We start from the raw sequence: 24,261 nt of genomic DNA on the forward strand, positions 1-24,261 counted from the left end.
GATCCGGCAGGAGCAGTCAGACTGGCCGGTCGAAGACATGTAAATAAGAGAGATGCCCGAGTACATGTTAAAACGATGCGCCTTATAAACAGTACTGAAGCTTTCACTTTGATATTAGGAAGTCCCAACCTTCCAACGGGACCAGACCTTGCAACAACTTCATACCGAAGTCGAAAAATATGAGTTTTCCAAAGGAAACGACCGGACATTTGCAACAATTTTAGCGCCATCGTCGCGGAGAGCGAGAACATTTGTGCAACGTAGTATACTTTACTGAAAAAATAGGAATCAAAGATCCGCACTTTGTGAAGAAGACTAAGGGGACGACGTTTGTGTTCACGAATTGCTCCTTGAATTCGATTCGTCACCTCCCGCCAATTTAAAGCAGCCATTTCCAAGGTAATTCCCAACCGTTGCCCATGGAATGACAACTTGTTGGCCACTACGGTCGCAGGTTCGAATCCTGCCTCGGGCATGGATGTTTGTGATGTCCTTAGGTTAGTAAGGTTTAACTAGTTCTAAGTTCTAGGGGACTAATGACCTCAGCAGCTGAGTCCCATAGTGCTCAGAGCCATTTGAACCAACCTGTCTCGGGCATGGATGTGTGTGATGTCCTTAGGTTTAAGTAGTTCTAAGTTCTAGGGGACTGATGACCTCAGATGTTAAGTCCCATAGTGCTCAGAGCCATTTGAACAACGTGTTGAAAACCCTGCAATGATAATAGGGTACATTTTCGTTCATTAATGCGGGCCCAAGTAAGATAACAAAAGGGATCGAATAAGTACTTGAGCAAAGATATATCATCGACATGACATAGCAATACCATAACATCATCCGCGTACGCTCCTACCGAGAAGGTTTCTCCCAATTTCTTCCAGCCACTTAACTGATCAGCAATACGGCGAAGCAGAGGTTCTAAGGACAAGAAAAAAAGCGACACGGAGTGGGGGTTTCCCAGTGGTAAGCCCCTTTCGCACAGTGGGGCCAAATCCCAAAAAGCTGGCCAAAAGTCTAAAACGCTATAAATTCGGCTGAAAGTCAGTACTCGCTGGTTTTCGGGGCCGCTGATTATGAATCCGAAGTTAAAATTTGAAATAAAACAAAATGACGGATTTAACATTCATCACTTTTATAGAGAAAATACAAAATATACCCATATGTTGTACAATACAATAAAACATACAATCGGTTGATTCAAAGTTCATAGATCGTCATCCGAAGAATAGTTGATTCACAATAATGTGATTCAACTTTTGAATCGCTCGAGCTTAATGTACTTGCTGGTATACGTGACGCAACTAACAATGAAACTGCTTCTGGGAGCAACGACTTCGAGATTTTTCAAGACAATTCACGCAAACTTGAAATAAATGAATCTGATATTAATAATAGGCGTAAAAATTTCTTCCATTGTTCCCGAAGCTTTTTTATGAGTTTATAAGTAGACTCTTGGGCTTCTTCAGACATCTGCCCTATCGGCAGTGCAGTTGAGTTTATCACTTCTGCGCCATGAATCAATACCTTATGTACCGAAGTTGGCATGTAGAACCATGGATATAGCTGCACCAAGTAGCAAGTCTGCAAGGCATAATCTTGGAATTTTATGAAATTGAATTCGAGGCTTCTCGAGATTGTTTGCAATATCTCATCTATATCTGTGATAGCAGCAGAAATGCTTGAGTTTTCGAAAAATCTTCGAGTTGTATTCCCATCATTCGAACTACCGAAACCAGGCTTTGGTCGATCGATATCAGACCTAATTCCATATGGAAGTCCTTCTGTATATTGGTTTTTCGGATGGTTACTTGTTCCTATTCTTTATCACTACTCGCTTGCCAGTTTTTAATTCCAAGCTTATATGCTACATGCAAACAGCATTAGAAAAACCGTATCCACGCATGTAAAGTTGACAATCCAAACTGTAGACGATCTTCAAAGGTTTGCTTTTCTAAAATTGCGTCGATATTGTTAAGTTCTTTTGAATGTGGATTGCATAAATAGTATCGTTGAAGAGATATATTACGCGCGATAGCATTACAAACTTTAACGTCTGTCATGGTGAAAGCAAGTCGGAAAGAAACTCTTAATGCTTTTCCATCTAATATCTTTTCGGGAGGGACAACATTTTTCTCTTGCTGTTCAATTTATTCCATTTCCTCACGAGTAGCTTCAGGACTCTCGTGAAAAAAAAATGGAATTCTAATTGGTCTGCAAAAACGAGGAGATGACGGCCTCGGATTTTTCCGTATAACTATCCTTGCGTTTGTTTCTTGTTCGTCTGATACAAGTTGCAGTGGAACGATTGAGGTAAAAAAATATTAGCATCTGACTTGCTTCTATCATCATTGGTGAACTTTTGGTTTTACGTACTTTGGTCGGAAGTGCCATCGCAGCCCCACTTACAAAATAAATTCAAGTTACGAACATTTTCAGCAGACAAACTTTTGACAACATCCATTTGTGTTAATAATATCGTATCAGCTCTGTGATACAGTAAAGCCTGCAATTTTACTTCAGCACTACATTCAGTAACAGAAATATCTGACTTAGGAGGATAACATTTGAGCTTAGCTTGATATGGCCTTTTATACGGCAGAAATAAATCACAGCTGTTCTCTTTGCTTCTATTACGAAGCCCCTGATAATGCGATTTCGATAATTTTAGTTCTAGAATGGGCGACAGAGCAGCATCGGCAGGTAAAGTCCTTTCTCTATTCGTATCTACTGACTCCTTATACTTCTTGGCCTTAGGTAAGCTCCCCAGTCCCAAATCACGGACACTTTTTGCAGCATCTGATTTCCCAGATGATCCGATGTTCATTTGAGTGGCATACGTAAATTCTTCCTGTCTTTCCCGTATTTCTTGCCCGTAATTCTTCAGTCCTCTTTCGTTTTGTCCGGTCACTAGACCCTGAAAATTCTGAAGAAGGCCGACCCAAATTATAGGTTTTCCCAAAGGTTGCTTAGTTTTTTCGAAAGAAACAAACACGCTCAAACATTCAGAATATTTTTGCAGAAACTTGCATTCATTTCTAGATACTTGCTGCCACTTTTCGTGCAAATCATGCAACAACTTGCCGTCAGGTTTTACACTGTCTGATAAAGCGAAGGGGCGTTGCAACTTAGCAGACATGAAATTTTCGATCAGTGCATACACTTCAGTCATTTTCTCGTTCCAATGACCTTTCAATATAGAAAACATTTCCCTATTGTCAGGCCACACGTTTCACCTTCATCAACGACAAATTCAGAAATTGGAAAATATAATATCTTCACAGGTGAATGATTCCATATTTAATCTCGTTACTATTATACATTCCAAAATATTAGCTGGCCTCGGTGGTCTCGCGGTTCTAGGCGCGCAGTCCGGAACCGCGCAACTGCTACGGTCGCAGGTTCGAATCCTGCCTCGGGCATGGATGTGTGTGATGTCCTTAGGTTAGTTAGGTTTAAGTAGTTCTAAGTTCTAGGGGACTGATGACCACAGCTGCTAAGTCCCATAGTGCTCAGAGCCATTTGAGCCAAAACATTACTTGAAAAGGAGGAGAGTGTGTTTACAAAAGTGAATTACGTATTATAGAACTCAAAATACAATGAAGACCGCAGATAAATTCAAGAAAAATAGTAACAATCCGCTTCGTTGATGTACAAAATTCAGCAAACAATGTCTTACGTAGCAAGAATTCGTACCAATGACACAGTTGCAGCTATATGCAGTAAGCTTTTTTTAATTTGGTGATAGTTCCAGCTACATCGTGCGATCGGTTAGATCATTGAACTCTGCAGAACTTATACACTTTTCTCATCGTGTTTAAAATTTTCCGTTGTAATTTCCCGTTCATTTACGCATAAATGATTCATTTATTGCTATCGCATGGACTATTATTATTAATTTTATGTTACACAATGATATTCTACTTACTTGCGGCTGTTGATTCCATTCTTAAGAATTGAAATCGATTGATTTTTAGAGATTTGGTGTCCTGTTGAATGTAGCGTTGAAATATTTGCTCACTGCACGAAGCGTCTAGCTTCCTGAAGGGTTCCCTTTCAGCTGTCCTACAATAGCAGGTTAGAGGCTAGGGGTTCTGGCGACCGGAATTCGACCTTCGGACCCTTACCCAACATAGCCCACGACTAGAGATTATTTTGTACTTTATTTTTCGAATTTTGGCCAGCTTTTTGGGATTTGGCACCACTGTGATCCGAATGATGATCTGCGGAGTAAGCTGTCTATTCACTACGACAGATGCGTCAATACCAGTAAAAAGATTGGATAATACCTGACACGCAATATGATTGAGAGCGGTCGCCTTGAGCACCTGCATCAAGAAACCGTGACCGACCCGATTGAATGCCTTATTAAAATCAATAAAAGGGCGAGGCTCTAGAGACAGAAGTCACTGCAGCCACCGAGACAACGTCGCGGCATTCGATTACAGAAGTCAGAGTCGTGTGCCTAGGCGCACAGGTTTGGTGGATTGCAAGAATTTTCCATAAACTGCTATTAACCGCCCGGGCGACAGCTATGTAATCGGAATTAGTAGTGTGTTCGGGTGGGATTTATCAATGTCTGGACGTCAGGTTGTCTTCGGAATTAGAACGATTTTGCCAACTTTGGAGGGGGTCAGGAATCAAACCTCTCTGGATCACTTCATTTACCTGTAACGTAATGGTATCACCTATAAAAGGCCAAAAATGTACATAAAATTCCTCCGAAGTACAGTCGTGTCCAGGAGATTTTTGCGATGGTGAATCAACAATAAGTCACTTAGAAAGTCGTCATTTAATACTGGGGTAACTATGCAATGAAGGAGTAGAGTAATCTCACCAGGGGCAGTAGTGTCAGTAGCAGGGTTATCATAAAGGTCGGTAAAGTAACTATAGATCGCTGTCGAAATGTGACTTTGGGATGTCAGTATGTGACCGTTGGTGTGAGTAAGGGACGTGATACATACTCATCTGCGACGCATCCGCAGCCAGAGAAGGTGATATAAGGTGATTAGTTCATCCTGTAGGAAGGAGCGGGATTTGGATCATACGCTGAGTCCTTCCAGTTGTTGCTTCTTTAACAGAAGAAGTTTCGCTTTAACATGTTGGACACCCAAAATCCGATAGGGAGCTCGTCTGTGATCGCCACAAAGTTGACGCAAGATGGAATAATAAAATTCCTGGGTCCGACGGAGACACCTCGTCCTCTCGGTGGCATAACGCACCAGCACTTTCCGGAGCAAAGGCTTAGCATGCTCTGACCACCATTCCATAACAGGACAACGGTCTTGCGACCGCAAGCCACGGGCCCAAACCTCTCGAACAATAATCTCGAGTGAAGGATCCTTTAAAAGAGTTGTGTTCAACATCCAGGGGAGGCGATACGGTTTTACTGGTTGCGGCACATGATTTAAAGTTACAGCTAAGGCGCAGTGGCCGGCCGATGTGGCAGACCGATTCTAGGCGCTTCAGTTTGGAACCGCGCGACTGCTACGGTCGCAGGTTCGAATCCTGCCTCTGGCATGGATGAGTGTGATGTCCTTTGGTTAGTTAGGTTTAAGTAGTTTTAGGTTCTAGGGGACTGATGGCCTCAGATGTTAAGTCCCATAGTGCTCAGAGCCATCTGAACCATTTTTATTAAGGCACAGTGATCAGTAAAACAAGCGGGTATCACGTCTGTTACTAACAGCTGTCCACATAGAGTCAGAAAGAAAAAAGCGATCGAGTCGGGTGCTGAAAGTAGCTGTAAAATGCGTGTACCTGACGGGTGTGAGATATTGACAGATAAACGCGTCTCGTGTTGTCTTAGAACGAACCAAATTGTCTAGTTCCACACAGAAATTAATATTAGGGGTCTGATCCACAGGAGGCCAAACACAAATAAAATTTCCACCTAACAGAATTTTCTGCGGAGTTTCACGAAATAAATTTACTGCATCATCTTTGTAAAAACCAGCATGATCTGTGGAATGACCAGATCCTGAAGGGGCATAAAGAACAATCAAAGTAAGGCCACTAAAAGTGTAGCGTATTGCTCGGCCGTTATCAAGAACATCGAAATCAGTCAGTGGTATTCTCTCTCTGTAAAATAACGCAGTGCCAGTAGATAGTTCAGGAGTCACATTAAAGAAAGTAGAAAAGCCGGGAATAGAAAAATTGTCAATTTACACTTCTTGCGAAAGTGTCACGGTTGCACCTGAATCGTAATTAAATTGTTGCAACGCCGGAAGTCAGCTCGGAAGTAATTCTCTTCACATTCAAGGTAAGAAAGTTATAGGCCTAATCTATAGATTACCAAAACTATGCACCTAATTTATGCAAATAACCGTTAAAATTCCCTGGCAGAGTCAATGATGAATCTAATTGTAAAGAGGTGGATCCCTCACATCCACCCTCTTTCTGTTTTTTTCTTTTTTCACGGTGCAGCGCGCTCAGGTTTGAAACGTTGTTTGTTGCGGCTGTGCAGGGAGGCGACTGACGTATGGTGCACAGTGGGGGGAGGGTGCTCCTTCGGAAATTAATTATCAGGTACAGGTGGGCTGTGCGGCCCTGGGAATCAACATAATCGGAAACTGACGGTACGTCGTTTACAATCGCCACATGTGCCGTTGGCACACTTGGGCCAATCGGGGGTCGATCAGCAGCGGCTTGTGGCAATCTTTCCCGTTCCGGGGCACAGAAGAAGGATGGGGGTATGTTACAGACTCAGGCATGTCTGGCAAGTCCGTAGATATACACACCTGGAAATGGAAAAAAGAACACATTGACACCGGTGTGTCAGACCCACCATACTTGCTCTGGACACTGCGAGAGGGCTGTACAAGCAATGATCACACGCACGGCACAGCGGACACACCAGGAACCGCGGTGTTGGCCATCGAATGGCGCAGCATTTGTGCACCGCCGCCGTCAGTGTCAGCCAGTTTGCCGTGGCATACGGAGCTCCATCGCAGTCTTTAACACTGGTAGCATGCCGCGACAGCGTGGACGTGAACCGTATGTGCAGTTGACGGACTTTGAGCGAGGGCGTATAGTGGGCATGCGGGAGGCCGGGTGGAGGTACCGCCGAATTGCTCAACACGTGGGGCGTGAGGTCTCCACAGTACATCGATGTTGTCGCCAGTGGTCGGCGGAAGGTGCACGTGCCCGTCGACCTGGGACCGGACCGCAGCGACGCACGGATGCACGCCAAGACCGTAGGATCCTACGCAGTGCCGTAGGGGAACGCACCGCCACTTCCCAGCAAATTAGGGACACTGTTGCTCCTGGGGTATCGGCGAGGACCATTCGCAACCGTCTCCATGAAGCTGGGCTACGGTCCCGCACACCGTTAGGCCGTCTTCCGCTCACGCCCCAACATCGTGCAGCCCGCCTCCAGTGGTGTCGCGACAGGCGTGAATGGACGGACGAATGGAGACGTGTCGTCTTCAGCGATGAGAGTCGCTTCTGCCTTGGTGCCAATGATGGTCGTATGCGTGTTTGGCGCCGTGCAAGTGAGCGCCACAATCAGGACTGCATACGACCGAGGCACACAGGGCCAACGCCCGGCATCATGGTGTGGGGAGCGATCTCCTACACTGGCCGTACACCACTGGTGATCGTCGAGGGGACACTGAATAGTGCACGGTACATCCAAACCGTCATCGAACTCATCGTTCTACCATTCCTATACCGGCAAGGGAACTTGCTGTTCCAACAGGACAATGCACGTCCGCATGTATCCCGTGCCACCCAACGTGCTCTAGAATGTGTAAGTCAACTACCCTGGCCAGCAAGATCTCCGGATCTGTCCCCCATTGAGCATGTTTGGGACTGGATGAAGCGTCGTCTCACGCGGTCTGCACGTCCAGCACGAACGCTGGTCCAACTGAGGCGCCAGGTGGAAATGGCATGGCAAGCCGTTCCACAGGACTACATCCAGCATCTCTACGATCGTCTCCATGGGAGAATAGCAGCCTGCATTGCTGCGAAAGGTGGATATACACTGTACTAGTGCCGACATTGTGCATGCTCTGTTGCCTGTGTCTATTTGCCTGTGGTTCTGTCAGTGTGATCATGTGATGTATCTGACCCCAGGAATGTGTCAATAAAGTTTCCCCTTCCTGGGACAATGAATTCACGGTGTTCTTATTTCAATTTCCAGGAGTATAGTATGGAGCTCCGGAAAGGGTCTATCCTCATCCCCGTCCCCAAAGAGGCGGTCTCTGTCTCGGGAGCCAGGTCGGAGGGCATACTGGACGCTTTCGAATCCTGTTATAGCAACCGACGTGTTATCGTCCGCTCTAAACTCAGAGAGGGGAGAGGCCTCTTCCACCGGAATCTTTTCAGTAGAGCGGAAAAGGGAAGAGGAATCGACTGACACCTCACCATCTTGGGTCCGTCTATCTTTTTTGACTTGAGGGTGGTGGCGACGCGGAAGCTACATTGGCGAAGTCCCGACGCGAGGCTAACAGCTGAAATGAGCTAGGGCAATGACGCAATGGCTCGCTTTGCCCTTCAGAAGCGTGGTTAGGCACAATGGCCATCACTTGGGACACCAGATACTTTAAAGTTAGCCTTTTAAGTTGTTCATAAGTGGGTATTAAGACCATGACACGACGCAGGCAATTAAAACAGGTGCCTTCTTGTGCTATGTAAATTATATGCATCCCGTATCCACACACCTGCAAATGAGAGGGAATATTCCGTTTGACTACCATGTCCATGGATCGAACTTCGCTATAAACTTGTAAAGGATGTTGGGCGGACCAGTGTTCTCGCCGTATATTCCGTATTCCCCAAACGGAAGCAGGGCGGTCATGAGGAAACTGTCATCAACATCGTGTAGAAGGTTAAACACCCTAACATTTGTATATTGTACCTCCGCGTTCCTCATAATAACAGTGCTATTAGAACCATCGCCATGAGTGAAAGGGACTTGTTGTCCGTTCCGCAAAAGGAGCCTCTCAACCTGAAACGTGTCTATGAAGTATGCCGTGAGAACCAGTTCTGAAGTGTCCTTGATCGTATCTACAAGCCCATTACGAATGTCTAACTAACTCGGCTGCACATCACGAGTGGATTTGTCAAAAATAAAACTGACGGTATCTGTGCGTGGAATGTTCCTGAGAGCCATCGACCACATCACGGCGCAAGACAGCGCCGCGTCAAAATGGAATCACAAACATGAGATGCCGAGAGACAAACAACGATGTGACGTCTACAACGGCTCACGCGACACTGAGGACAAATAATGAACCTCTCGCAACGCAACGATAGAGGGGGGGAACTAGCGGAACCTACTGGCCCAGCGTGGGAAGCGGAAATGTGCCTGACTGAGCTACCCAAGAGCTACTGACGACCCGTCCCCACAGCTTCTGCTACCTTCCAAACGTCGCATAAACTCTCCTGTTAATCTTGCAGAACCAGCAGTCCTGGACGAAAGAATATTGCGGAGACATGGCTTAGCGACAGCCTGGAGGATGCTTCCAGAATGAAATTTTCACTCTGCAGTGGAGTGTCCGCTGATACGAAACTCTGGAAAGTACGAGACGAGGTACTGCCTTTGGCAGCGGAGTAGCTTGGACTTGTTTAAGTCCCGAATGCGAACGTTCGCGGAAGGAGCGGTGTTTACACCGTCGTTACTCGCGTGTGTTACTGTTTGAATCGAACGCAATGGCGCAGAGTTTTCGAGAAACCACGATACAGTTCACGTTCTGTAACGAGTATGAAAGACTGAAGGCTTTCGAAATCGAACGTATCCTGAGGGACGAATTGCATCTTAATTACACGGAGTTTATTGGAATTCACTTATCAATACGAAAAGATTATTGACGACGCAGCATGCGATAGAATTACTGAAGCCACCAAACGAGGATTCCAGTTTCGACACTCCGATGGTCATACTGGCGAAGTTTTAATAGCTCATTCGGGCCTGGACGTGCGTACTATTCGAATCTTCGAGCTTCTTTGGAGGTACCCGCATCATTGGTCACCGAATCACTCCAGCCATACGGCAGAGTTCTTAGTCGTACGGCCGAACGATGGGCAAGTTTTATCACGTATCCAGTGCTCAATGGTGTCCGACAGGTGCGAATTGCCTTTACGAAATGTGCCATCGTACATGAACATCGGTGGCTGTAGAGCTATTGTCATTTATGAAGGACAGCCGCGGACATGCTCCGGGTATGGTGGTGAAGAACATCTTCGATCTGCGTGTATGCAGAGGCGACTTGTGCAACTCCCCAGCGGAGACTTCCAGAATCCGGCTACACCAACGTCACTGCTGCTGACTTATTGACGGCGCTTCGCGGGGAGGTGACACCGAGGTCGGAGTGTACTATCGAACCAACGGCGCCGTTGATTGAGGCGCTTTCGGGCCCCACTAAAGAAGGAATGGCTCCGACCAACCTCCAATCTCAGACACTGCTGGTGATGGAGAAAGAGGATGATATCATCACGCAAGGCATGGAAACTGAAGCGGAACGGGCCCAGGGCGTTGTGGCGGTGGCGAGACAGTAGGAGATATAAGATTCGCCAACACCAGAGGTCGAAGTTACGTTCAAATGGCTCTGAGCACTATGGGACTCAACTGCTGAGGTCATAAGTCCCCTAGAACTTAGAACTACGTAAACCTAACTAACCTAAGGACATCACACACATGCATGCCCGAAGCAGGATTCGAACCTGCGACCGTAGCGGTCACGCGGTTCCAGACTGTAGCGCCCAGAACCGCACGGCCACTCCGGCCGGCTGTCGAGGTTACGGCCCGCAAACAACGCTCGCCGAAGCGCCTCGAGAAGCGCCGACTAAACTCTGCGGAGACGCTCCCTTCTCTTCTTGGAGAGCCCTGATGAGTCTAACACTATGGACCTGTCTGACCTGGAACCACAAGCTTCCGATGTCGCTGACCATATTAATTCTGACAGTGAAAAGATGTCATGTCGTTCATCTACATCTTCATGACTACTCTGCAATTCACATTTAAGTGCTTGGCAGAGGGTTCATCGAACCACAATCATACTATCTCTCTACCATTCCACTCCCGAACAGCGCGCGGGAAAAACGAACACCTAAACCTTTCTGTTCGAGCTCTGATTTCTCTTATTTTATTTTTATGATCATTCCTACCTATGTAGGTTGGGCTCAACAAAATATTTTCGCATTCGGAAGAGAAAGTTGGTGACTGAAATTTCGTAAATAGATCTCGCTGCGACGGAAAACGTCTTTGCTTCAATGACTTCCATCCCAACTCGTGTATCATATCTACCACACTCTCTCCACTATTACGTGATAATACAAAACGAGCTGCCCTTTTTTGCACCCTTTCGATGTCCTCCGTCAATCCCACCTGGTAAGGATCCCACACCGCGCAGCAATATTCTAACAGAGGACGAACGAGTGTAGTGTAAGCTGTCTCTTTAGTGGACTTGTTGCATCTTCTAAGTGTCCTGCGAATGAAACGCAACCTTTGGCTCGCCTTCCCCACAATATTATCTATGTGGTCTTTCCAACTGAAGTTGTTCGTAATTTTAACTCTCAGGTACTTACTTGAATTGACAGCCTTGAGAATTGTACTATTTATCGAGTAATCGAATTCCAACGGATTTCTTTTGGAACTCATGTGGATTACCTCACACTTTTCGTTATTTAGCGTCCACTACCACCTGCCACACCATACAGCAATCTTTTCTAAATCGCTTTGCAACTGATACCGGTCTTCGGATGACCTTACTAGACGGTAAATTACAGCATCATCTGCGAACAACCTAAGAGAACTGCTCAGATTGTCACCCAAGTCATTTATATAGATCAGGAACAGCAGAGGTCCCAGGACGCTTCCCTGGGGAACACCTGATATCACTTCAGTTTTACTCGATGATTTGCCGTCTATTACTACGAACTGCGACCTTCCTGACAGGAAATCACGAATCCAGTCGCACAACTGAGACGATACCCCATAGGCCCGCAGCTTGATTAGAAGTCGCTTGTGAGGAACGGTGTCAAAAGCTTTCCGGAAATCTAGAAATACGGAATCAACTTGAGATCCCTTGTCGATAGCGGCCATTACTTCGTGCGAATAAAGAGCTAGCTGCGTTGCACAAGAACGATGTTTTCTGAAACCATGCTGATTACGTATCAATAGATCGTTCCCTTCGAGGTGATTCATAATGTTTGAATACACTATATGCTCCAAAACCCTACTGCAAACCGACGTCAATGATATAGGTCTGTAGTTCGATGGATTACTCCTACTACCCTTCTTAAACACTGGTGCGACCTGCGCAATTTTCCAATCTGTAGGTACAGATCTATCGGTGAGCGAGCGGTTGTGTATGATTGCTAAGTAGGGAGCTATTGTATTAGCGGAATCTGAAAGGAACCTAATCGGTATACAATCTGGACCTTAAGACTTGCCCGTATCAACCGATTTGAGTTTTTTCGCAACCCCTAAGGCATCTCCTTCAAAGAAACTCATGCTAGCAGCTGTTCGTGTTTCAAATTCTGGAATATTCCATTCGTCTTCCCTGGTGAAGGAATTTCGGAAAACTGCGTTCAATAACTCCGCTTTAGCGACACAGTCGTCGGTAACAGTACCATCGGCACTGCGCAGCGAAGGTATTGACTGCGTCTTGCCGCTTGTGTACTTTACATACGACCAGAATTTCTTCGGATTTTCTACCAAATTTCGAGACAATGTTTCGTTGTGGAACCTATTAAAGGCATCTCGCATTGAAGTCCGTGCCAAATTTCGCGCTTCTGTAAATTTTAACCAGTCTTCAGGATTTCGCGTTCTTCTGAACTTCGCATGCTTTTTCCGTTGCCTCTGCAACAGCGTTCGGATCTGTTTTGTGTACCACGGGGGATCAGTTCCATCTCTTACCAATTTATGAGGTATGAATCTTTCAATTGCTGTTGCTACTATATCTTTGAATTTGAGCCACATCTCGTCTACATTTGCATAGTCAGTTCGGAAAGAATGGAGATTGTCTCTTAGGAAGGCTTCTAGTGACACTTTATCCGCTTTTTTAAATGAAATTATTTTGCGTTTGTTTCTGGTGGATTTGGAAGAAACGGTATTGAGCCTAACTACAACTACCTTGTGATCACTAATTCCTGTATCAGTCATGATGCTCTCTATCAGCTCTGGATTGTTTGTGGCTAAGAGGTCAAGTGTGTTTTCGCAACCATTTACAATTCGCGTGGGTTCGTGGACTAAATGCTCGAAATAATTTTCGGAGAAAGCATTTAGCACAATCTCGGAAGATGTTTTCTGCCTACCACCGGTTTTGAACAAGTGTTTTTGCCAACATATCGAGGGAAGGTTGAAGTCCCCACCAACTATAACCGTATGAGTGGGGTATTTATTTGTTACGAGACTCAAATTTTCTCTGAACTGTTCAGCAAATATATCATCGGAGTCTGGGGGTCGGTAGAAGGAGCCAATTATTAACTTAGTTCGGCTGTTAAGTATAACCTCCATCCATACCAATTCGCACGGAGTATCTACTTCGACTTCACTACAAGATAAACCACTACTGACAGACACAAACACTCCACCACCAATTCTGCCTAATCTATCTTTCCTGAACACCGTCTGAGACTTCGTAAAAATTTCTGCAGAACTTATTTCAGGCTTTAGCCAGCTTTCTGTACATATAACAATTTCAGCTTCTGTGCTTTCTATTAGCGCTTGAAGCTCAGGGACTTTCCTAGCACAACTACAACAATTTACAACTACAATTCCGACTGTTCCTTGATCCAAGCACGTCTTGTATTTGTCATGCACCCTTTGAGATTGCAGCTCACCCCGTACTTTCCCGAGGCCTTCTTACCTAAAAAAACTGCCCAGTCCACGCCACACAGCCTCCGCTACCCGTGTAGCCGCCAGCTGAGTGTAGTGAACTCCTGACCTATTCAGCGGAACGCGAAACCCCACCACCCTATGGCGCAAGTCAAGGGATCTGCAGCCAACACGGTCACAAAACCGTCTGAGCCTCTGATTCAGACCCTCCACCCGGCTCTGCACCAAAGGTCCGCTGTCGGTTCTGTCAACGATGCTGCAGATGGTGAGCTCTGCCTTCATCTCGTAAGCTAGACCGGCAGCCTTCACCAAATCAAATAGCCGTTGGAATCCAGAGAGAATTTCCTCAGATCCAAAGCGACACACATCATTAGTGCCGACATGTGCCACCACCTGCAGCTGGCTGCACCCTGTGCTCTTGATGGCATCCAGAAGGACCCTTTCCACATCAGGAATGACTCCACCCGGAATGCACACGGAGTGCACACTGGATTTCTTCCCCTCCTTAGCCGCCATATCACTAAGGGGCCCCATAACGCGCCTAAAATTGGAGCTCCCAACTACCAATAAGCCCACCCTCTGTGATTGCCCGGACTTTGAAGGCTGAGAATCATCCTCTGAAACAGGGCAGGCAGCTGCATCTGGCTCAGCCAGAGACAGTGCCTGAAACCTGTTTGTCAGACGCACCGGGGAAGCTTTCTGATCAGCCTCCGGGGATGTCTTTCGCTGCCTGCCACGCCTTGGAACGACCTCCCAATCAACCACAGGCGAGGGCTCAGCTCCACTGCGGGCAGCAACCGGGGCAACCACAGCGGCAGACCGATCTGGGGACAGACGGGACGAGGTTGACATCCCCGTGATACCCAAGTCCGGCTCCCCACAGTGGTGCTTATTGGCAACAGCCTCAAGCTGCGCGACCGAAGTCAGCGCCGCTTGCAGCTGTGAGTGGAGGGATGCCAACTCAGCCCTCATCCGAACACAGCAATCACAGTCCCTGTCCATTCTAATCGATGTTGAACAACGGTTACTGAAACACGAGTCCGTACCTAGATAGCGCAAGGGAAACACGCAAAGAATGTATTAACTAACCTGTGCAAATGCCTAACGACTGCGCTACAATCTGCCTGAATTTACGATTACAGTAACTAAAACTCGAAATTACATTTCCTATTCGAAACTCACACGCAATTTAAGTGAGAATCTACGAAGTAAGCACTAAAGCGCGATGCTACAACTCTCAAATACTATAATACGCCCAAAATGTATGAATTAAACAATGCAAGTACCCAAAAACACGCAAAGAAATTAATAATTAAACTACACTCCTGGAAATTGAAATAAGAACACCGTGAATTCATTGTCCCAGGAAGGGGAAACTTTATTGACACATTCCTGGGGTCAGATACATCACATGATCACACTGACAGAACCACAGGCACATCGACACAGGCAACAGAGCATGCACAATGTCGGCACTAGTACAGTGTATATCCACCTTTCGCAGCAATGCAGGCTGATGTTCTCCCATGGAGACGATCGTAGAGATGCTGGATGTAGTCCTGTGGAACGGCTTGTCATGCCATTTCCACCTGGCGCCTCAGTTGGACCAGCGTTCGTGCTGGACGTGCAGACCGCGTGAGACGACGCTTCATCCAGTCCCAAACATGCTCAATGGGGGACAGATCCGGAGATCTTGCTGGCCAGGGTAGTTGACTTACACCTTCTAGAGCACGTTGGGTGGCACGGGATACATGCGGACGTGCATTGTCCTGTTGGAACAGCAAGTTCCCTTGCCGGTCTAGGAATGGTAGAACGATGGGTTCGATGACGGTTTGGATGTACCGTGCACTATTCAGTGTCCCCTCGACGATCACCAGTGGTGTACGGCCAGTGTAGGAGATCGCTCCCCACACCATGATGCCGGGTGTTGGCCCTGTGTGCCTCGGTCGTATGCAGTCCTGATTGTGGCGCTCACCTGCACGGCGCCAAACACGCATACGACCATCATTGGCATCAAGGCAGAAGCGACTCTCATCGCTGAAGACGACACGTCTCCATTCGTCCCTCCATTCACGCCTGTCGCGACACCACCGAAGGCGGGCTGCACGATGTTGGGGCGTGAGCGGAAGACGGCCTAACGGTGTGCGGGACCGTAGCCCAGCTTCATGGAGACGGTTGCGAATGGTCCTCGCCGATACCCCAGGAGCAACAGTGTCCCTAATTTGCTGGGAAGTGGCGGTGCGGTCCCCTACGGCACTGCGTAGGATCCTACGGTCTTGGCGTGCATCCGTGCATCGCTGCGGTCCGGTCCCAGGTCGACGGGCACGTGCACCTTCCGCCGACCACTGGCGACAACATCGATGTACTGTGGAGACCTCACGCCCCACGTGTTGAGCAATTCGGCGGTACGTCCACCCGGCCTCCCGCATGCCCACTATACGCCCTCGCTCAAAGTCCGTCAACTGCACATACGGTTCACGTCCACGCTGTCGCGGCATGCTACCAGTCTTAAAGACTGCGATGGAGCTCCGTATGCCACGGCAAACTGGCTGACACTGACGGCGGTGGTGCACAAATGCTGCGCAGCTAGCGCCATTCGACGGCCAACACCGCGGTTCCTGGTGTGCCCGCTGTGCCGTGCGTGTGATCATTGCTTGTACAGCCCTCTCGCAGTGTCCGGAGCAAGTATGGTGGGTCTGACACACCGGTGTCAATGTGTTCTTTTTTCCATTTCCAGGAGTGTATATAACGAATAAGTAAGCTAGGGGTATACGACTTGCTGCTGCAGCTGCTTATCCAACGGCGGCAGGGAGCACACTGGCTGTGACCAACCGACACTGGCCGTTCAAAACAAAAACCGAAGACAGACGACAACGAGAATTTACACTATTCATGTACTAAAGCGCGATGCTACAACTCGCAAATGCTATAATATGCCCTAAATTTATGAATTAAACAATGCAAGTACCCAAAAACGTGCAAAGAAATTAAGAATTAAACTATGTAACGAATAAGTAAGCTAGGGGTATACGACTTGCTGCTGCAGCTGCGTATCCAACGGCGGCAGGGACGCATCCGCTCAGGGGCCCGACATCCGTTCTGCGGCGGAGTTTAAAGCTGAGAAAGATCCACAGATGCCACACATCAGTACAGCACGGGGAAGTATGGAGCTGGGACGCACAGGACGAAGAAATTACCGATGTGGACCCTTCCATTTGTGGGTACTCGCATCCGTCTGCATCTCAAGAAACCTAATGCCGCAGGGAGACGTCCGTCGGGCGACCCTCTGCGGATGTGCAAAGGGACTATTGATACGGTGAATTTTCGTAATTTTAACATTATGTGGAGATGACAGCTACTTGACCCCAGGCATACAGAATAGGTTCAAATGGCTCTGAGCAGTATGGGACTTAACTTTTGAGGTCATCAGTCCCCTAGAACTTAGAACTACTTAAACCTAACTAACCTAAGGACATCACACACATCCATGCCCGAGGCAGGATTCGAACCTGCGACCGTACCGGTCGCGCGGTTCCAGACTGTACCGTCTAGAATAGGAACAGTGAACATAATTACCATTAGATAGCCGGTGAAACAGTAATTCTTAAGGTCATGATATACGCGTCGGATGTGGATATACTGATGATGCAGGAAATTTATGTTCCTGAGTTGCAGGAAGTTCATGGATACATCTCCTATAACTCTCCTCACTTGGACAACGACAGTGGAACGGCGATATTGGTCCGGGACGGGATTCCGGTTCGCGACCTGGCTTATCTGCCTTCGGCACGAGAACTGGCGATAACTGTTGATGGAATTCGTGTTCTCAATGTTTATGCCCCTTCCGACATAGACAACAGACGGGAGAGTGCGAATTATTACTCAGATGAGCTTGTGTCCTTATTTACCGGCAGATTTGATCATTTCATGGTAGGTGGTGACTTCAATTGTGTTTTAGTCCAAAAAGACCAGACTCCAGATTACAATACCTGTCGTGAACTGCAAGCTATGCCGGGACCTGGAGTTATGCTGACTGGATCAGGATTCATAGGAACCGTGAGGGACATACTTTTTTTACCAGTCACTCCGCGAGCAGACTTGATCGAAAATATGTTTCGGTTAGTCTACGGGGTAAGGTGGTCGACGCTGTACGATGGGCTGCGGCATTTACTGATCATCTGGCTTACATTTGTACCATATCACTCCATCGGAAAAGTGTGTGGAGAAGCCGCGGGACATGGAAGCTCAGTTCGTCACTTTTGGCGGACCCCGAATGTCGTCAGAGAGTCGAGGAGGTGTGGGCCACATGTCAACGCCGTCTACCAACATATGCGTGGGTCCTCCAATAGTGGCTCGAGTGTACTAATCCAGCAATAAGAAGAGCTCTTGTACAGTATGGTCGGGATAAGATGAGATGGCAAAGAGACGCTCTTGATTATTATTACACCACGCTTCCTGAGCTGTTACTCCAGGTGCCGTCAGCAGAACATCATGCAGAAGTTCATCGTGTCAAGGCACAAATCCTATCGATCACACGACGACGACTGGGTGTCATACCGATACGGGCAAAATGTCTCGACACCATCACTGGGGAACGTACCTCGATGCACTATGTGTCACGGGAACACAAACGTTACCGCGGGGCATAGGTCACAGTGCTCTACGGTTTAGATGGCCGTCAACTGACAATACAACAGGACACTGCAAATGAATTTTTAGAGCATTTCCGTCACCTATACGCCGGAACACCGACGGACCGTCGAGTGGGGGAAGACATATTGCAACATCTGCAAACGACGTTGATAGAGACGGATAAGACAGCACTTATGGAGCCACTCACAGCAGACGGTATAAAGGTGGCACTCAAAAAAGAAGCAGCCCATAAATCAGCAGGGCGAAGTGGGATTACATTAAAGTTTGATCGAGAATTCGCGGACATGCTGATGCCACAGAGAGTGTCGATCAACAATGGGACGATGCGTCCTGACATGCGCCTACCGTCAGATTTTGTCAAGGGCTTTCTTCTTCCCATCCGGATGATGGCGGGGAGTCGCAGTGTTAATCAGTATCGGCCTCTCACTATGCTAAACACCGACTACAATATCTTTGCACGACTACTAGCGTCTCGTCTCACACTGGCCATATCCAGGTCAATATCTCCTGATCAGGCTTGCCTAGGGGTGCGAAGTGATATCTCTTCGGCGTTCAGTGAGTACGGTGACATTATCGCCCTTGCGGAAACGTGTAGAATGGGCATAGCGATGATATCTGTGGACTTGGATCGTGCTTTCGACAGGATCAACCATGACTTCTTGATGTCAGTCATGAGCCGAATGGCGTTTCCACCTGTTTTCATCTCCATTGTTACGAGGCTAATACGAGGGGCTACATCGAAGGTGACTGTAAACGGTAGGGAAGTGGGCTCGATTCCCATTAACAGCTCGGTTCGACAAGCGTGCCCACTCTCCATGATGCTACTTTCGATAGCACTCGGGTCGCTGAGGTGTGTTATGAGGTGCTTACTTCCTGGGATAGCACTTCATGAAAACTCTTTCGTTTGTCGCGCGTATGCGGACGACGTGATCCTTCTTGTCAGATCAGGACATGAAATGCGTCAGGCTGTTGAACATCTAACTCTTACGGGACAGCGGCAGGCAGTGTCATTAACACGACGAGATCCAAAATTATGCACATTGGACAAGGTCTGGAAGACGTACCGTTACAGTTTTAGACGGTGGAATCGCTGAGATGTCTGGGGATCACATTTACCCGTTCACTGCGGTGGTCAGCGGTGGCGAGTTCTCGGCGGCTTCTGCAGAATGTTCGTCTGACGATACACAACAATTCACTGAGAGACTTTGACATGATCCAACGTATGGCATACACCAATGTTCACATAGCAGCCATTTAGCGCAGATACTACCAATACCGAAGGGTATTACGGATCGCCTCATTGTTGCCTTTGGTTATTATGTTAGTACTGGGATGTTATTTAAGATCAAATATGACCGTTAACCCTACAGTTCCGGAACGGTGGCCTCAACTTCACAAACGTGCGAAATAATGCTTTGGCGCTTTACATGCGAGCGATGATTGGCAACAATGAAAGCATACCATAACATCAGCTCTGATACAAGTACTTGTTACGGCTTCGTACGATAGCGGTGGGCAACATTTCGCCTTCTCTTGCACACATTGCCTCATATCTTGTTGATTATGGTTATGTTCGTCTGAAAGTACCTTCGACGAGAATACCCACGACTCGGGAGATCTATCGGTGCTTGACGGATCACCATGGCCGCAACATAATGGAGTTCAAATACCGAACGACAACTTGGAAGCACATTTGGTATGCAGTGCATACGCCATTACTGTCAACAGATGTGGTATATTCTTACAAACCGTAAACTTGTCACCAGGAGTCGATTAAATACAGTTCATATGGTCGATACTCCTCTTTGCCCAAATTGTGGACTTTTAGCAACGGAAGAACGTGGTTTAGTGTGTGGCGCAGCGAGGAACGTCTGGATGCTGACGCGTCGCCTTCCTACACAGGAATCACATCGGATGTACTTTTTCTACCGGACAAGACTTTTTTTCCCAAACAAAAGACGTATGCGGTCAATTGAATCGCTGGATATGCGACGAAATATTTGTTTTCGTACGATATTTAGACCGTGATGGATTATTGGATATACTTACGAGATCATACGGAGTCATACGAAATACAGGACTTACTTTTCCAATTTTTTCGGAAGTGTTTTTCACAACCCACCCGGCAGCTGGGGTGTCCCACAAATGAGAAGACTCCTGCAGCAAAACGATTAGAGACAGTACTGCACGGTTCAAATATATTGGCATATTGCACACTGAGAAGACAACTGGCCCACACATGCTGGCGCCAGATCTGACTGGATTATGTTAACGTGTCACAAAAAAAAAAAATACATTCCGCCCACAATGGCAAGTATGGTGATATTGCTGGATGACCGATTGCAGATGGTAACTTCGTTTTCGCTCCCGCCCGTGACTAGGATTGTCATTTTCTTTATTCATGTGAAAAAAGGCAGCCTATACGTTAATTTTACGGTTTCAAAATTGTTTTTGCGGTCTCGATACTTTTATTATCTCTAGGACAGCAGAATTAATACGAATAAAGATTGTTTGTTCACCCTGCCTTCCTGTTCCACGAAAAAAAAGTACACAAGTAGCAGTTTTGTCAGAATCTTTTTATTTTTCCATACGGTCAAAAAAAATTAAAAAATGTTTGTAGAGCAGTTTCCAAGGAAAGGTAAAGCTCCCGAGTTCGAGTCTCGCTCCGGCGTACAGTTTTAACTGCCAGGAAGTTTGTTATCAGCGCACACACCACTGCAGTGTAAAAATTTCATTCTGCAAAAACCAGGGGACGTCATTAAGCAATGCAACAATTTTTTTCTGAAAGCAGGTTAGTCTTGCTCAGAATTCTAATAAAACACATTATTCCCCATTCTTTTATCTACAAAACTTATTTTTCAACATAATCTCCTTTCAAACCGACTGCCTTATGCCACCTTACTGGGGAGGCCTCTATTCCAGCATGGAACCACTGCACTAGTCGACGTCGGAGCCCACGTCTTGCTGCATGAATAACCTCCCCATCATATACGCAATGCTTCCCGCGGAGTGCAGTCTTCATTGGCCCAAACAGAAGGACGTCGGAAGGTGTGAGATCCGAGCTGTAGGCTAGATGAGGAAGAACGATTCAATGAAGTTTTGTGAGATTTGTATGACACCTTGCACTGTAGTGGTGAAGGTGAAGTTCGTTTGATTTTTTGTGGAGACGAACAAGCTGAAGTCGTTTCTTCAATTTTCTGAGGGTAGCACAATACACATCAGAGGTGATCGTTGCGACATGAGGGAGGGCATCAAACAGAATAACCCATTCAGAGTCGCAGACGTCCTCCGCTGTGACTTTACCGGGTAAGGGTGAGCCTTTGAACTTTTTTTTCAGAGAAGAGGTGTCATGGCGTCACTCCGTGCATTGACGTTTTGTTTCCGGCTCGAAGTAGTGAACCCAAGTTTCATATCCTGTGACGATGTTCAACAAAATATTATCACAATCAGCCTTGTAACGCGCAAGCAGTTCCCCACAGACGGTCCTTCGTTGCTGTTTAGGCCATTTACGGTCTACTGTAGGGCGGCTATGAACCCAGGAGGAACACACCTTTGAATACCCAAACTGGTATACAAATATTTCAGCACTACCAACAGAGACGTCCAGTTGAGCAGCGAGGTGTTTGATTGTGATCCGTCGATCACCTCGAACAAGAGTGTCAGCACGTTCCAACATTGCAGAAGTCCCAGCTGCGTGCGGCAGGCCAACACGCGAGAGATCGGTTTGCGAGGCCTTATTGCGATAGCGACAGGTCCCTCGCCCAAAGACTTACCGTGTTTTTGTCCAATGCCAGGTCTTCGTAGACATTCTGCAAGCGCTCTGGTTTTCCGAGAAAGGAAACTGAATGACAGTTCTCTGCTTGGAACGCACTTCGGTTAAAGACGCCATTTTGAAGTTTAACTATAGTGCCGCCACCTATCGGAATTTAATGGATCTACAGGGGCATTTTTTTCAACTGAAATTGGCTGAGAAAAAAATGTATAGAGTTACTTGTTGAACGCACCTCATAGTATGAGCAGTGAGGTTTGGGGGATGAAATTAGAACACTCGAATTAGACTGGAAATCATGCAAAACGAATTGAGGGGATTTATGAGAGAGTTTCAGGGGTGGACTCTAGTTTAACAGTAAAACTTGAAGCTTGAGAGAGAGATCTGGGGAGACTTATTAGAGTGCAGGGGATATAATGCAGGAAACAAGATACAGAGGTGTAATCTAATGTTGCATGAGTGGATGACAGGTCCGAAGTTGGCGAGAAGGAGGAAAGACTGGTTTCGTAAAGGCAATTGATGGATCAATTGGAGATAAGAATATATGAGGAAGAGCTAAATCCCATGGAACACATTTTAGAGCTGCGGAACACAATAAAGATTGTGGCGACGTGCGAGACAGTAATAGAGATGGAAAATCCGGGTTCTCAGTTCAGGAATAGATGGTACTTTTCTGGGGAAGGAAAATACCATGTAGATGATTTTATTACTAACTGTAAGGATCATTTTTTGCGAGAATGGATGACGATTCAGAAGATAAATTTATAGAATGTAATTTAAAAGGGGTGCACAAGCTTCGTGGAACAAAAATGGGAGATGTAATGTGGATCATTGTATAGAATGCAGTAATGGAAATTCCAGGAGGAAAGAAAGACTAAGTTCGGAAAACTAATTTGAAGGTCCTAGAAGAAGTTGTTGAATTTTCAAAGAATACAGACATAAATAACAGGAGAACATGTTTTAGAGGAAAAGAAATCCATGCCGGTCGTCAAATTAGAGTGTGCTGTATGGATGATACTTTGTGGATTCTTGCAGTGTGCGGAGATTATTAATAAGCGCGAAGGAAAATTTAAGAATGGGAAGAGATTTCATTATAATAGTAACAGATTTTAATGGAATTTTTCATGTGGGTGAGTTATTAGAAAGAAATGGTAATGATGTGAGGAGCAATTGTGAGACATACAGCGTGAGACTTTCTGCTAAGGATGTCTGTGACGTATCGGAGACAGAAGGCGATACACAGCTTGTCTAAAAGGAGAGGCCTTGTGCAAATCTGGCAGATAGCGCAGAAAGTCACGGAGAGGGTGCTGTCAGAGCAAGATATATTAGCAATGGTGTTCATGTTTTGATAAAAGAATATTCAGAAGTGAAGAAGATTACGGGTATTAAGGAATCAGCGAAGATCGTAACTAAATATCGATGTGTTGTGGTAGAAATGACTCGTCGACAAATAATAGTTGTGGTGTTAATTCGTCGAATATTTACACTGGCCGCATCTGAGGTGAGGATGCTGGCTGTTAATTGATTCGATCATCACGGAATGATGACGCAAATGTTGATGTTGTTAGAAGAAATGTTTGTGAGTGAAACGTTAACGTAGTAGTAGGACTGCAGAGGAATGATGTTGTCAGTGATCGAAGTTCCCCTGACCTTTAGAACTGTGTTGTCTGACAGAAAATGTGCAACAGGACATTTTTCTAGGAGGTAAATGTGGTGTCACCGCCAGACACCACACTTGCTAGGTGGTAGTTTTAAATCGGCCGCGGTCCATTAGTACATGTCGGACCCGCGTGTCGCCACTGTGTGATCGCAGACCGAGCGCCACCACAAGGCAGGTCTCGAGATACGGAAGAGCACTCGCCCCAGTTGTACGGACGACGTAGCTAGCGATGCACACTGACGAAGCCTCGCTCATTTGCAGAGCAGATAGTTAGAATAGCCTTCAGCTAAGTCAATGGCTACGACCCAGCAAGGCGCCATTAGTAACATTGCATGTATCTACAGAGTCTCACTTGTATCGCCACAATCTCCAGATGTACCAAAAGGATGGATTAAAGTTAAGTAT

This window comes from Schistocerca serialis, chromosome 3 (genome assembly GCF_023864345.2).
Source record: "Schistocerca serialis cubense isolate TAMUIC-IGC-003099 chromosome 3, iqSchSeri2.2, whole genome shotgun sequence".
Classification (NCBI taxonomy): Eukaryota; Metazoa; Arthropoda; class Insecta; order Orthoptera; family Acrididae; genus Schistocerca; species Schistocerca serialis.